Source organism: Bos indicus x Bos taurus, chromosome 3 (genome assembly GCF_003369695.1).
Source record: "Bos indicus x Bos taurus breed Angus x Brahman F1 hybrid chromosome 3, Bos_hybrid_MaternalHap_v2.0, whole genome shotgun sequence".
Lineage (NCBI taxonomy): Eukaryota > Metazoa > Chordata > Mammalia > Artiodactyla > Bovidae > Bos > Bos indicus x Bos taurus.
The window spans coordinates 2,955,259-2,965,148 of NC_040078.1; positions in this window are offsets into that span (position 1 = coordinate 2,955,259).

Sequence of the window (9,890 nt, forward strand, 5' to 3'; positions counted from 1 at the left end):
ATCACCCTCCATTAATAAAAGAAAGGTGGGACTTTGCGTCAAATCTCAGCTCTAATATTGCCTGGCTGGCTTTTATTGGCCAAAGGAGACTTTGGGCAGCAGCTGCTGGAACAGTTCAGAAGCACTTTATTATACAAGATTTACCTTGCACTCACTAAGGCACGAGAAAAGTGGCTGGTGGTGACCTGTGGTGTGGGGAGGGGGGCATCCCAAGCATTTTGTTTACAGGAAAATAGGCTCAATTATTGAGGAAAAGAAGTAAAACCTACCCTGTGATGTGAAGAGAGGTAAATGACAATTTTCTTTTGTGGTCTTCCCCCTAAAACTCATATCCCAGTCTAATCATGAGATAATTATCAGAGAAACCCAATTAAAGGACAGTTTGCAAAATATCTAAGCAGTTTTCCTCAAACTGCTACATACACTGTCAGCTACAGAGAGTGTGAAAGGAACTCACTGCTGAGGGCCCCTCATAAAAGCATGGCCTTAGGAACCCGGTAGGCAGTACTCCCGACTTCAGAAATCACTGCAGTGAGTGAGCACCTAGACTTGCACATTCAGGGGCCAGGAGGCAGGAGACACGACCTTAGGCAGGTTGCTGCCTCTGGAAGGCCATCTCCCCATTAGTCACATGAGGCAGTTGGTTTAGATCAGTGCTTGTCAATCTCTAAATGCAGAGGCATCAGCTGAGGACCTTGTTTAAATACAAGGTGCTGATTCAGTAGATCTGGTGTGAGGCCCAGAGTCTTTGTCAACCACAAATTCTTAGATGAGGTCAATGCTCCTGGAACATGGACCACATTTTTAAGAAGCAGAGGTCTGGATCCACAGTTTTCAGGTAGAGTTAGTTTTGCCCCATGGGAATATTCAGTTATGTCTGGAGATATATATGAGTCTCACAATTGGAAGGTGAGTACTACTGGCATCTACTGGGGAAAGATCAGGGGTGCTGCTAAACATCCTACAAGGCACAGGACAGCCCCCACAGCAATGGGGCTGGAAAATTCCAGCCCCAAAATGTCAACTGGGCTTCCCTCATAGCTCAGGTGGTAAAGAACATGCCTACAATTCAGGAGACCCAGATTTGATTTCTGGGTTGGGAAGATACCCTGGAGAAGGAAATGGCAACCCTCTTGAGTATTCGTGCCTGGAGAATCCCATGGAAGTAGCCTGCCAAGTTCTTCTGTCCATGGGGGTCACAAGAGTTGGACACGACTTAGCAACTAAACCACAAAATGTCAACAGTGCTGAGAAACCCTGGTCTGCCAGTGTGGTCCACGTCATTCTTAGTGTGGGTAAGAATCACCTGTGCGATTTATTAAAACACAGATTGTGGGCCTCTTCCCCAGAGCTTCTGATTAAGTCTGGAGTGTGACCAGAGACTCTGCATCCAGAACATGTTCCCTGGTGGTGCTGATGCTGCTGGTCCCAGGATGCACTTGGAAAACTACTGGTCTTGGTGACAGCTAAGCTTCTTGTAGCTCAGGCATGATGTGCTTCTCCCACTCTCACATCCATACATAACCACCAGAAAAACCATAGCCTTTACTAGAGGGACCTTTGTTGGGAAAGTAATGTCTCTGCTTTTGAATATGCTATCTAGCTTGGTCATAACTTCTTCCAAGGAGTAAGCATCTTTTAATTTCATGGCTGCAGTCACCATCTGCAGTGATTTTGGAGCCCAAAAAGATAAAGTCTGACACTGTTTCCAAGGATAGTCCTTGTTAAAAGCAAAGTATTGTGAGGACAACCTACTCCCAATCATACTGTCCCATTTTTTTCTTGCTCACAAGTGACCCATTAAATGCCAGAACCATGGGATTCAGCTAATAGGCAATGAAAGTTGGCTGTCCATCAAAGATTACATCTTGGCAGGCCCAAGAGATAGCACACAATGTCACCAAGCCACCCCAACCCCTCTACTCTCCTCCCATAAAACAACACAGAAAAAAAACTATCTGGTTTAATCAGGAGAATCTAGCAATAAATATGTGTGCTCTCATTACCTTGCTTGTCCATTTCTCTGTGTGACCTTGGGCAAGTCACTTTTCCTGAGCCTTTGTTTGCAATCTGTAGATGAGACTGACACAGTACTCCACGAGGCCATGGTGAGCACTCATGCATGAGGCAATGGCTATTGACTCCCTGCTACATGCCAGCACCATTATAAGCATCAGGGCTAGAGCAGTGAACAAAATAGACAAAAACCACTGCCCTGCAGGGCTAAGCCCTCAACACTTTTTGTTGAATTTACCCAAGGAAAATGAATGGGGGTGCCTCTCCCTACGACTTCACTTCTCTTTCATTACCAATATAGAGACTCTCAAAGACTTTAACATGAAATGAAAGGTTATAATTAAAGAGTAGGCAGAAGCAATTCTTGGAGAGGGAACTGGCAACCCACTCCAGTGTTCTTGCCTGGAGAATCCAATGGACAGAGGAGCTTGGTGGGCCACAGTCCATGAGGTCGCACAGAGTCGGACACAACTGAGTGATTTAGCAGCAGCAGCACCCTCTCCCTAGGAAATCTGTCAAACACAGCCTCCAATCCACTCACAAAGAAAAACTCCAGCAGGCAAGGCAATTGGAGCAGAGAAAATGGAGCCCAGTGAGGCCTCCTAACCAGGATGATTTATCTCTAGTTCAATATGGTACAGGGCTGTGGCTCCTGGAGCTTTAAATATTAAGGCTTTCATTATGACTATTTCATTATCCCAAGCAGTGCGCTGCAGGAGGCAAAGTAGCTTAGTGTGACCGGGCGAGAGGTGGGACGGGCTGGGGTCAGGAACAGAGAGCCCCTGGAGGCAGGACCGTGACTCGCTGAGCAGACCTCACCGTGTGCTGCACACTGTGGGCACAGAGGGCACAGCGGCACCTGGGGAGCTGCCAGACCTGCCCCAGGACAGCCAAGAGCCTGGGGAATTTCTGGGTGAAGACTTCTAGAAGACGGCCAAGAACTTCTTCCTGGTCAACACAGCAGACGGATCCAGAGCCTCTGCAGGCCCAACAGCTGGTTCAGTTCCATGAGGCCAGCAGCCCTAAGCCAACCTCAGCCCTTAGCCTCCCTCCAGCCCTCCCTGGTAGCTCAGCTGGTAAAGAATCCATCTCCAATGCAGGAGACCCTGGTTAGATTCCTGGGTTGGGAAGATCCCCTGGAGAAGGGATAGGCTACCCACTCCAGTATTCTTGAGCTTCCCTAGTGGCTCAGACGGTAAAGAATCTGCCTGCAGCAAGGGAGACCCAGGTTTGATCCCGGGGTTGGGAAGATCCCCTGGGGAAAGGAACACGTACCCACTCCAGTACTTTTGCCTGGAGAATTCCATGGACAGAGGAGCCTGGCAGGCTACAGTCCATGGGCCTGCAAAGAGTCAGACACAACTTTTCTCTTTCACACTCATTGCCCTCCCTCATGACTCACATTTCAGAGCCTCCCCTGGGCTGCTGCCCCATTACCTCCTCCCAAGGTGAGACCTCCCTATTGGTCTGGGCCTTCCACAGTTTTCAATGCTTACCCTGCCTGTGTCCCTGCTCCCTGAAGTTCATGGCTAACTAGATGTGATCAACTATCCCAGGGCCGGTTTGAGTGAATGCATCTTAACCAAACTGCAACACTGATTCACTAAATACAAATTTAAGTACTTTCTACAAGTCTTCTGGAGACTATTTCTTAACCCAAGGGAATAATGGATGTGGAAATTTATGACTACGGAAAAGTGTAGGGGGATTAAAGATAAGATAGGGGCATTTACTTATACTTGAGATGGGCTGTAGAAGTCACAATAACCCTAAGATAGATAGCAGTGAGGCAAATTTCTACAAATGAAGAATCTGTGGATAGGAGAGCTTAAAGGGCTTTCTCTCAAGGGTCACACAGTGACCAATAGACCCACCAGGATTTTCCGAGTCTAAATTTGCAAGTCCATCACCTCTCATGAGACGAAGGAGAACTAGAGTTAATAAAACATGGGGTAGGGGAGCCTGGAGAGACGAGGATTCCCCTAACATTTGCACTGAATCCACACCCGCACTTTCCTTTTTTTCTGATAAGGGGTTGGTTCATTTTTTGTTTTTATTGAAATATAGTTTATTGACAATGCTCTGTTAGTTTCAGGTATACAGTAAAGTGATACATATACTCTTTTTAACATTCCCTCCCATTATAAGTTATTACCAGACAGTGAGTATCATTCCTTGTGCTATGTAGCAGGCCCTTGTTGTTTATGTATCTTATATATAGTAGTGTATATTTTAATCCCAAACTCCTAATTTATCTCACTACCCCTCCTTTGGTAACCATAAGTTTGTTTTCTATGTCTATGAGTCTATTTCTGTTTTGTAAACAAGCTTTTTTAAAATTTTACATGATAAAGTGATATCACAAGTGTGTAAATGATACATGATATTTGTCCACTCCCTCACTTTCACCCCTTCCCTGAATAGGAGTAGGCTACCCATTCCAGTACTCTTGAGCTTCCCTGGTGGCTCAGAGGGTAAAGCATCTGCCTGCAATGCGGGAGACCCGGATTCGATCCCTGGGTTGGGAAGATCCTCTGGAGAAGGAAATGGCAACCCACTCCAGTATTCTTGCCTGGAGAATTCCACGGACGGAGGAGCCTGGTGGGCTACAGTCCACAGGGTCGCAAAGAGTCAGAAACAACTTCACTTTCACTTTCACTCTTAGCCCAGCAAAGCCCTAGACTGAAGAGTGGAGCTGAAGCCATCAAGGAAGAAGCCAGGCTGTAGGGATCCCCCCTGAGCCAATGGTGGATGAAAACATTTCAGGTGTTCCCTGGACCCAGGCAGCCACCTCATCTGAGAGCTCAGAGGTCCACACCAGCTGGTTTTGACTCAGGACCCCTGGCCTCAAAAGGGCGGCTTCTCCAGGCTTTACCCTGGGCTTCATTGAAGCTCAGATGGCCAGTTGAGCAAGCTTCAGCCTCACAGCTGGTGGTGGCTTACAACGCCAGCTCTTCTGACACTGGCATTTCCAGCCCTTCCAACACTGGCATTTTCGCAGCCTTCTTCACATTGCCACACTGGAGCTGGGAAGGGCTATTTGAGAGAGAAGCAGGGCCTTTCCTAGACCCAAGAAGTGTTTGATTCCCCAAGTGCTGTTTTCCTGTTTTTTCCATAAGCCTTCCCATGAATGCCGCTTCTCAGTTCTTTCCTCATTGGGAAGGGCTCGCTGGCCTTCTCAGCCCCCTGCCTGCCTTTTTGCAGCAAGTCAGCTTAGCCTCAGCTGGGGCTCCTTATTAGGCAAGGGTTCCAGCTAATGGGCTCCCTTGGATCTTCTGCAGCCCAGGGTGGAGTCTGGGAGGGGGGCGGGTGTCCCTAATGCCCTTTCTGCTGCCTCCTCCTGATTCAGGGCCACCCTCCTCCACCCCAGTACCCCCTCCCAGCTCCTCAACCCTGCCTTGGATTTCTCTGTTTCAGACTCAGTGCCTCTGATGACTACACTCCTGCTAGCTTCAGAACAGATATTAATACATTAATTTTGTCCTCTACATCCCTGCCCCTGGCACATGGGATCATCATATCACGCTTGCCCAAGCCCATGGTGAGAGGGAAGGGGCCCCAGGCTTAGAGCTGGGTGACTCCGGTGTGATCCCAGCTCTGCCTGGAATCTTGTTAATTGTATGGCCTTACTTGGGACATGTCATCTCCTAGCCTCTGTTTACTCACCTGAGAAAGGGGGAGGAAACTGAGACCTGCCTGACTCCCACAGCTCTTGTGAAAGTCAAATAAAATCATGTACTTAAAGGGGCCAATAAATAATATTCCCATCCTCCCTTTTTGAGCTTAGTACTAGTTAAGAAAAAAGACAAAAATGAAGCAGTAAATTTTTAAAATCAGTTTATGGTACTTCCCTGGCAGTCCAGTGATTAACACTCCATGCTTCCACTGCAGAGGGTGCAAGTTTGATCCTTGGTCAGGGAACTAAGATCCCACATGTCTCACAGTGTGGCAAAAAAAACACAAAAAAACAAAAAAAAACCCAAAAACTTATTTTTAATTGGAGGATAATTGCTTTACAATGCTGTGTTAGTTTCTGCCATACATCAGCAGGAATCAGTCACAGATATACATACGTCCCCTCCCTCCTGAATCTCCCTCTCATCCCCCACCCCATTCGACGCCTCTAAGTTGTCAGCACTGGGTTTGAGCTCCCTGCATCATATAGCAAATTCTCGCTGGCTATTTCACATCCAGTAATGCGTGTGACTCAGTATTGCTCTCTCAGTTCGTCCCGCCCTCTGCTTCCCCCGCTGTGTCCACAAGCCTGTTCCCCATGTCTGCATCTCCACTGCTGCCCTGCAAACACGTTCATCAGTTCCATCTTTACAGATTCCATATATATCTGTTAATAAACAATCTTTTGTTTTTCTCTTCTGACTCACTCACTTCACTCTGTATAACAAGCTCTAGGTTCATCCATCTCACTACAACTGACTCCAGTTCACTCCTTTAATGGCTGAGTAATATTCCACTGTATATATGTTCCACAACTTCTCTATCCGTTCATCTGTCGTTGGATGTCTAGGTTGCTTGCATGTCCTGGCTATTGTAAATAGTGCTGTTATTAACTCTGCACATGTATCAAAGTTCACGGGGTATGTGCATCTTTTTCTCTGTTGTTCATTTTTCTGTGTTGGGCCTTTGTTGTGGCATGTGAGACCTTCACTGTCTCGTGGGAGATCCTTCACTGCAGCATGCACGAGGCTCGTGTGAGCAAAGGCTTAGTCGCGTGTGAGATCTTAGTTTCCTGACCAGAGGTCCAACCCGTGTCCCTTGCATTACAAGGCAAATTCCTAACCACTCTACCACCAGGGAAGTCCCCATGCATCTTTTTGAATTATGGTTTTCTCAGAGTAAATGCCCAGTAGTGTGTTTGCTGGGTCATATGGTAGTTTTATTCCTAGTTTTTTAAGGAATGTCCGTACTGTTCTCCATAGTGGCTGTATCAATTTACATTCACATCAACAGTGCAAGAGGGTTCCCTTTTCTCCACATTTTCTCCAGCATTTATTGTTTGTAGATTTTTTGATGATGACATTCTGACTGGTAGGAGGTGATACCTCATTGTAGTTTTGATTTGCATTTCTCTGGATGAAGCACAAGCTGGAATCAAGATTGCTGGGAGAAATATCAATAACCTCAGATATGCAGATGACACCACCCTTATGGCAGAAAGCAAAGAAGAACTAAAGAGCCTCTTGATGAAAGTGAAAGGAGAGTGAAAAAGTTGGCTTAAAACTCAACACTCAGAAAACAAAGATCATGGCATCTGGTCCCATCACATCAAGGCAAATAGATGGGCCAACAGTGTAAACAGTGTCAGACTTTATTTTTTGGGGCTCCAAAATCACTACAGATGGTGACGGCAGCCATGAAATTAAAAAGATGTTTGCTCCTTGGAAGAAAAGCTATGACCAACCTAGACAGCATATTAAAAAGCAGAGACACTAACGTTGCCAACAAAGGTCCATCTAGTCAAAGCTATGGTTTTTCCAGTAATCATGTATAGATGTGAGAGTTGGACTATGAAGAAAGCTGATCACCAAAGAATTGATGCTTTTGAACTGTGGTGTTGGAGAAGACTCTTGAGAGTCCCTTGGACAGTGAGGCGATCCAATCAGTCCATCCTAAAGGAAATCAGTCATGAATATTCATTGGAAGGACTGATGCTGAAGCTGAAACTCCAATACTTTGGCCACCTGATGCAAAGAACTGACTCCTTGAAAAGACCCTGATGCTAGGAAATATAGAAAGTGGGAGGAGAAGGGGACAACAGAAGATGAGATGGTTGGATGGCATCACCAACTCAATGGACGTGAGTTTGAGTAAACTCCAGGAGTTGGTGATGAACAGGGAGACCTGGTGTGCTGCAGTCCATGGGGTTGCAAAGAGTTGGACATGACTGAGCGACTGAACTGACTGAATAATAAGCAATGTTGAGCATCTTTTCATGTGTTGGCTATCTGTATGTCTTCTTTGGAGAAATCTCTGTTTAGGTCTTCTGCACATTTTTTGCTTGGTTGTTTGCTTTTCTAGTATTGAGCTTTTTGAGCTGCTTGTATATTTTGGAGATAAATCCTTTGTTAGTTGCTTTATTCGCAATTATTTTCTCCCATTCTAAGAGCTGTCTTTTCATCTGGTTTATAGTTTCCGTTGGTTTCCTTAAGTTTAATTAGGTCCCACTTGTTTATTATTGGTTTTATTTTCTAGGAAATGGGTCAAAGAGTATCTTGCTGCAATTTATGTGAAAAAGCATATTGCCTTTGTTTTCCTCTAAGAGTTTTATGGTATCTGGCCTTACATTTAGGTCTTTGATCCATTTTGAGCTTATCTTAGTGTATGGTGTTAGGAAATGTTCTCATTTCATTCTTTTACCTGTAGCTGTCTAATTTTCCCAGCACCACTTATTGAAGAGACTATCTTTTCACCATTGTATATTCTTGCCTCCTTTATCAAAGGTAAGGTGCCCATAGGTGTTTGGGTTTATCTCTTGGCTTTCAGTCTTGTTCCATTGATCTATATTTGTGTTTTGTGCCAGTACCATACTGTCTTGATGACTGTAGCTTTGTAGTATAGTCTGAAATCAGGAAGGTTGATTCCTCCAGCTCTTTTTCTTTCTCAAGTTTGCTTTGGCTATTTGGGGTCTTTTGTGTTTCCATAAAAATTGTAAAATTTTTTGTTCTTGTTTGGTGAAAAATGTCATTGGTAATTTGAAAGGGATTGAATTGTATCTTAGATTGCTTTTGGCAGTATAGTCATTTTCACAGTATTGATTCTTCTAATCCAAAAATATGGTATATCTCTCCACCTGTGTGTCATCTTTGACTTCTTTCATCAGTGTCTTATAGTTTTCTGCATATAAGTCTTTTGTCTCCTTTGGTAGGTTTATTCCTAGGTATTTTATTCTTTTTATTGTAATAGTGAACAGGATGGTTTCCTTAATTTCTCTTTCTGACTTTTTATTGTTAGTGTATAGAAATGCAGAGTACCTTCGACTGCAAGGAGATCCAATCAGTCCATCCTGAAAGAGATCAGCCCTGGGATTTCTTAGGAAGGAATGATGCTAAAGCTGAAACTCCAGTATTTTGGCCACCTCATGCGAAGAGTTGACTCATTGGAAAAGGCTCTGATGCTGGGAGGGATTGGGGGCAGGAGGAGAAGGGGACGACAGAGAATGAGATGGCTGGATGGCATCACTGACTTGATGGACGTGAGTCTGAGTGAACTCTTGGAGTTGGTGATGGACAGGGAGGCCTGGCGTGCTGCAATTCACGGGGTTGCAAAGAATCGGACACGACTGAGCGACTGAACTGAACTGAACTGGCTGATAGAAATGCAAGGGATTTCTGTGTGTTAATTTTTAAATTTTTTTAAATTTTAAGTTTTTTTAAATAAAATAAAACAAAATCAGTTCAATTGGTAGAGAACCTGGATTGAATTTGTGATCAGTGAAGCTAACAAATCCCTCCTGCATTCATGCATGGCACTCTGGGCCAAAGGATGTACCATTTTTAGTTTCCAAGAATCACTTGGGAGACCCGAGGCAGGTGTGATTCTTATCTGTTACAGAAGAGGAGCTGAGGCCCAAAGAGGTTAGGAATCCTGCCTAAGCGCACACCACAAGCAAGTTGCACAGCTGGGTTCTGAACCCAAGTTAGTTGATTGCAAAGCCCAGGTTCTTACTACCAGCTCACAGGGGAGACACTTTCTTGCCACTGGAAGCAGAGGCACTGGATAATGGTCTTGACCAATGGGTAATGTGTCCAGTTTTCAGGGCAATTTCTCATGCATTATCTCATTTTATTCATTCAACTATTCAACAAATATGTGTTGAGCATACCTGTATGCTGGACAATCGGCTGAGGGTATGGCAA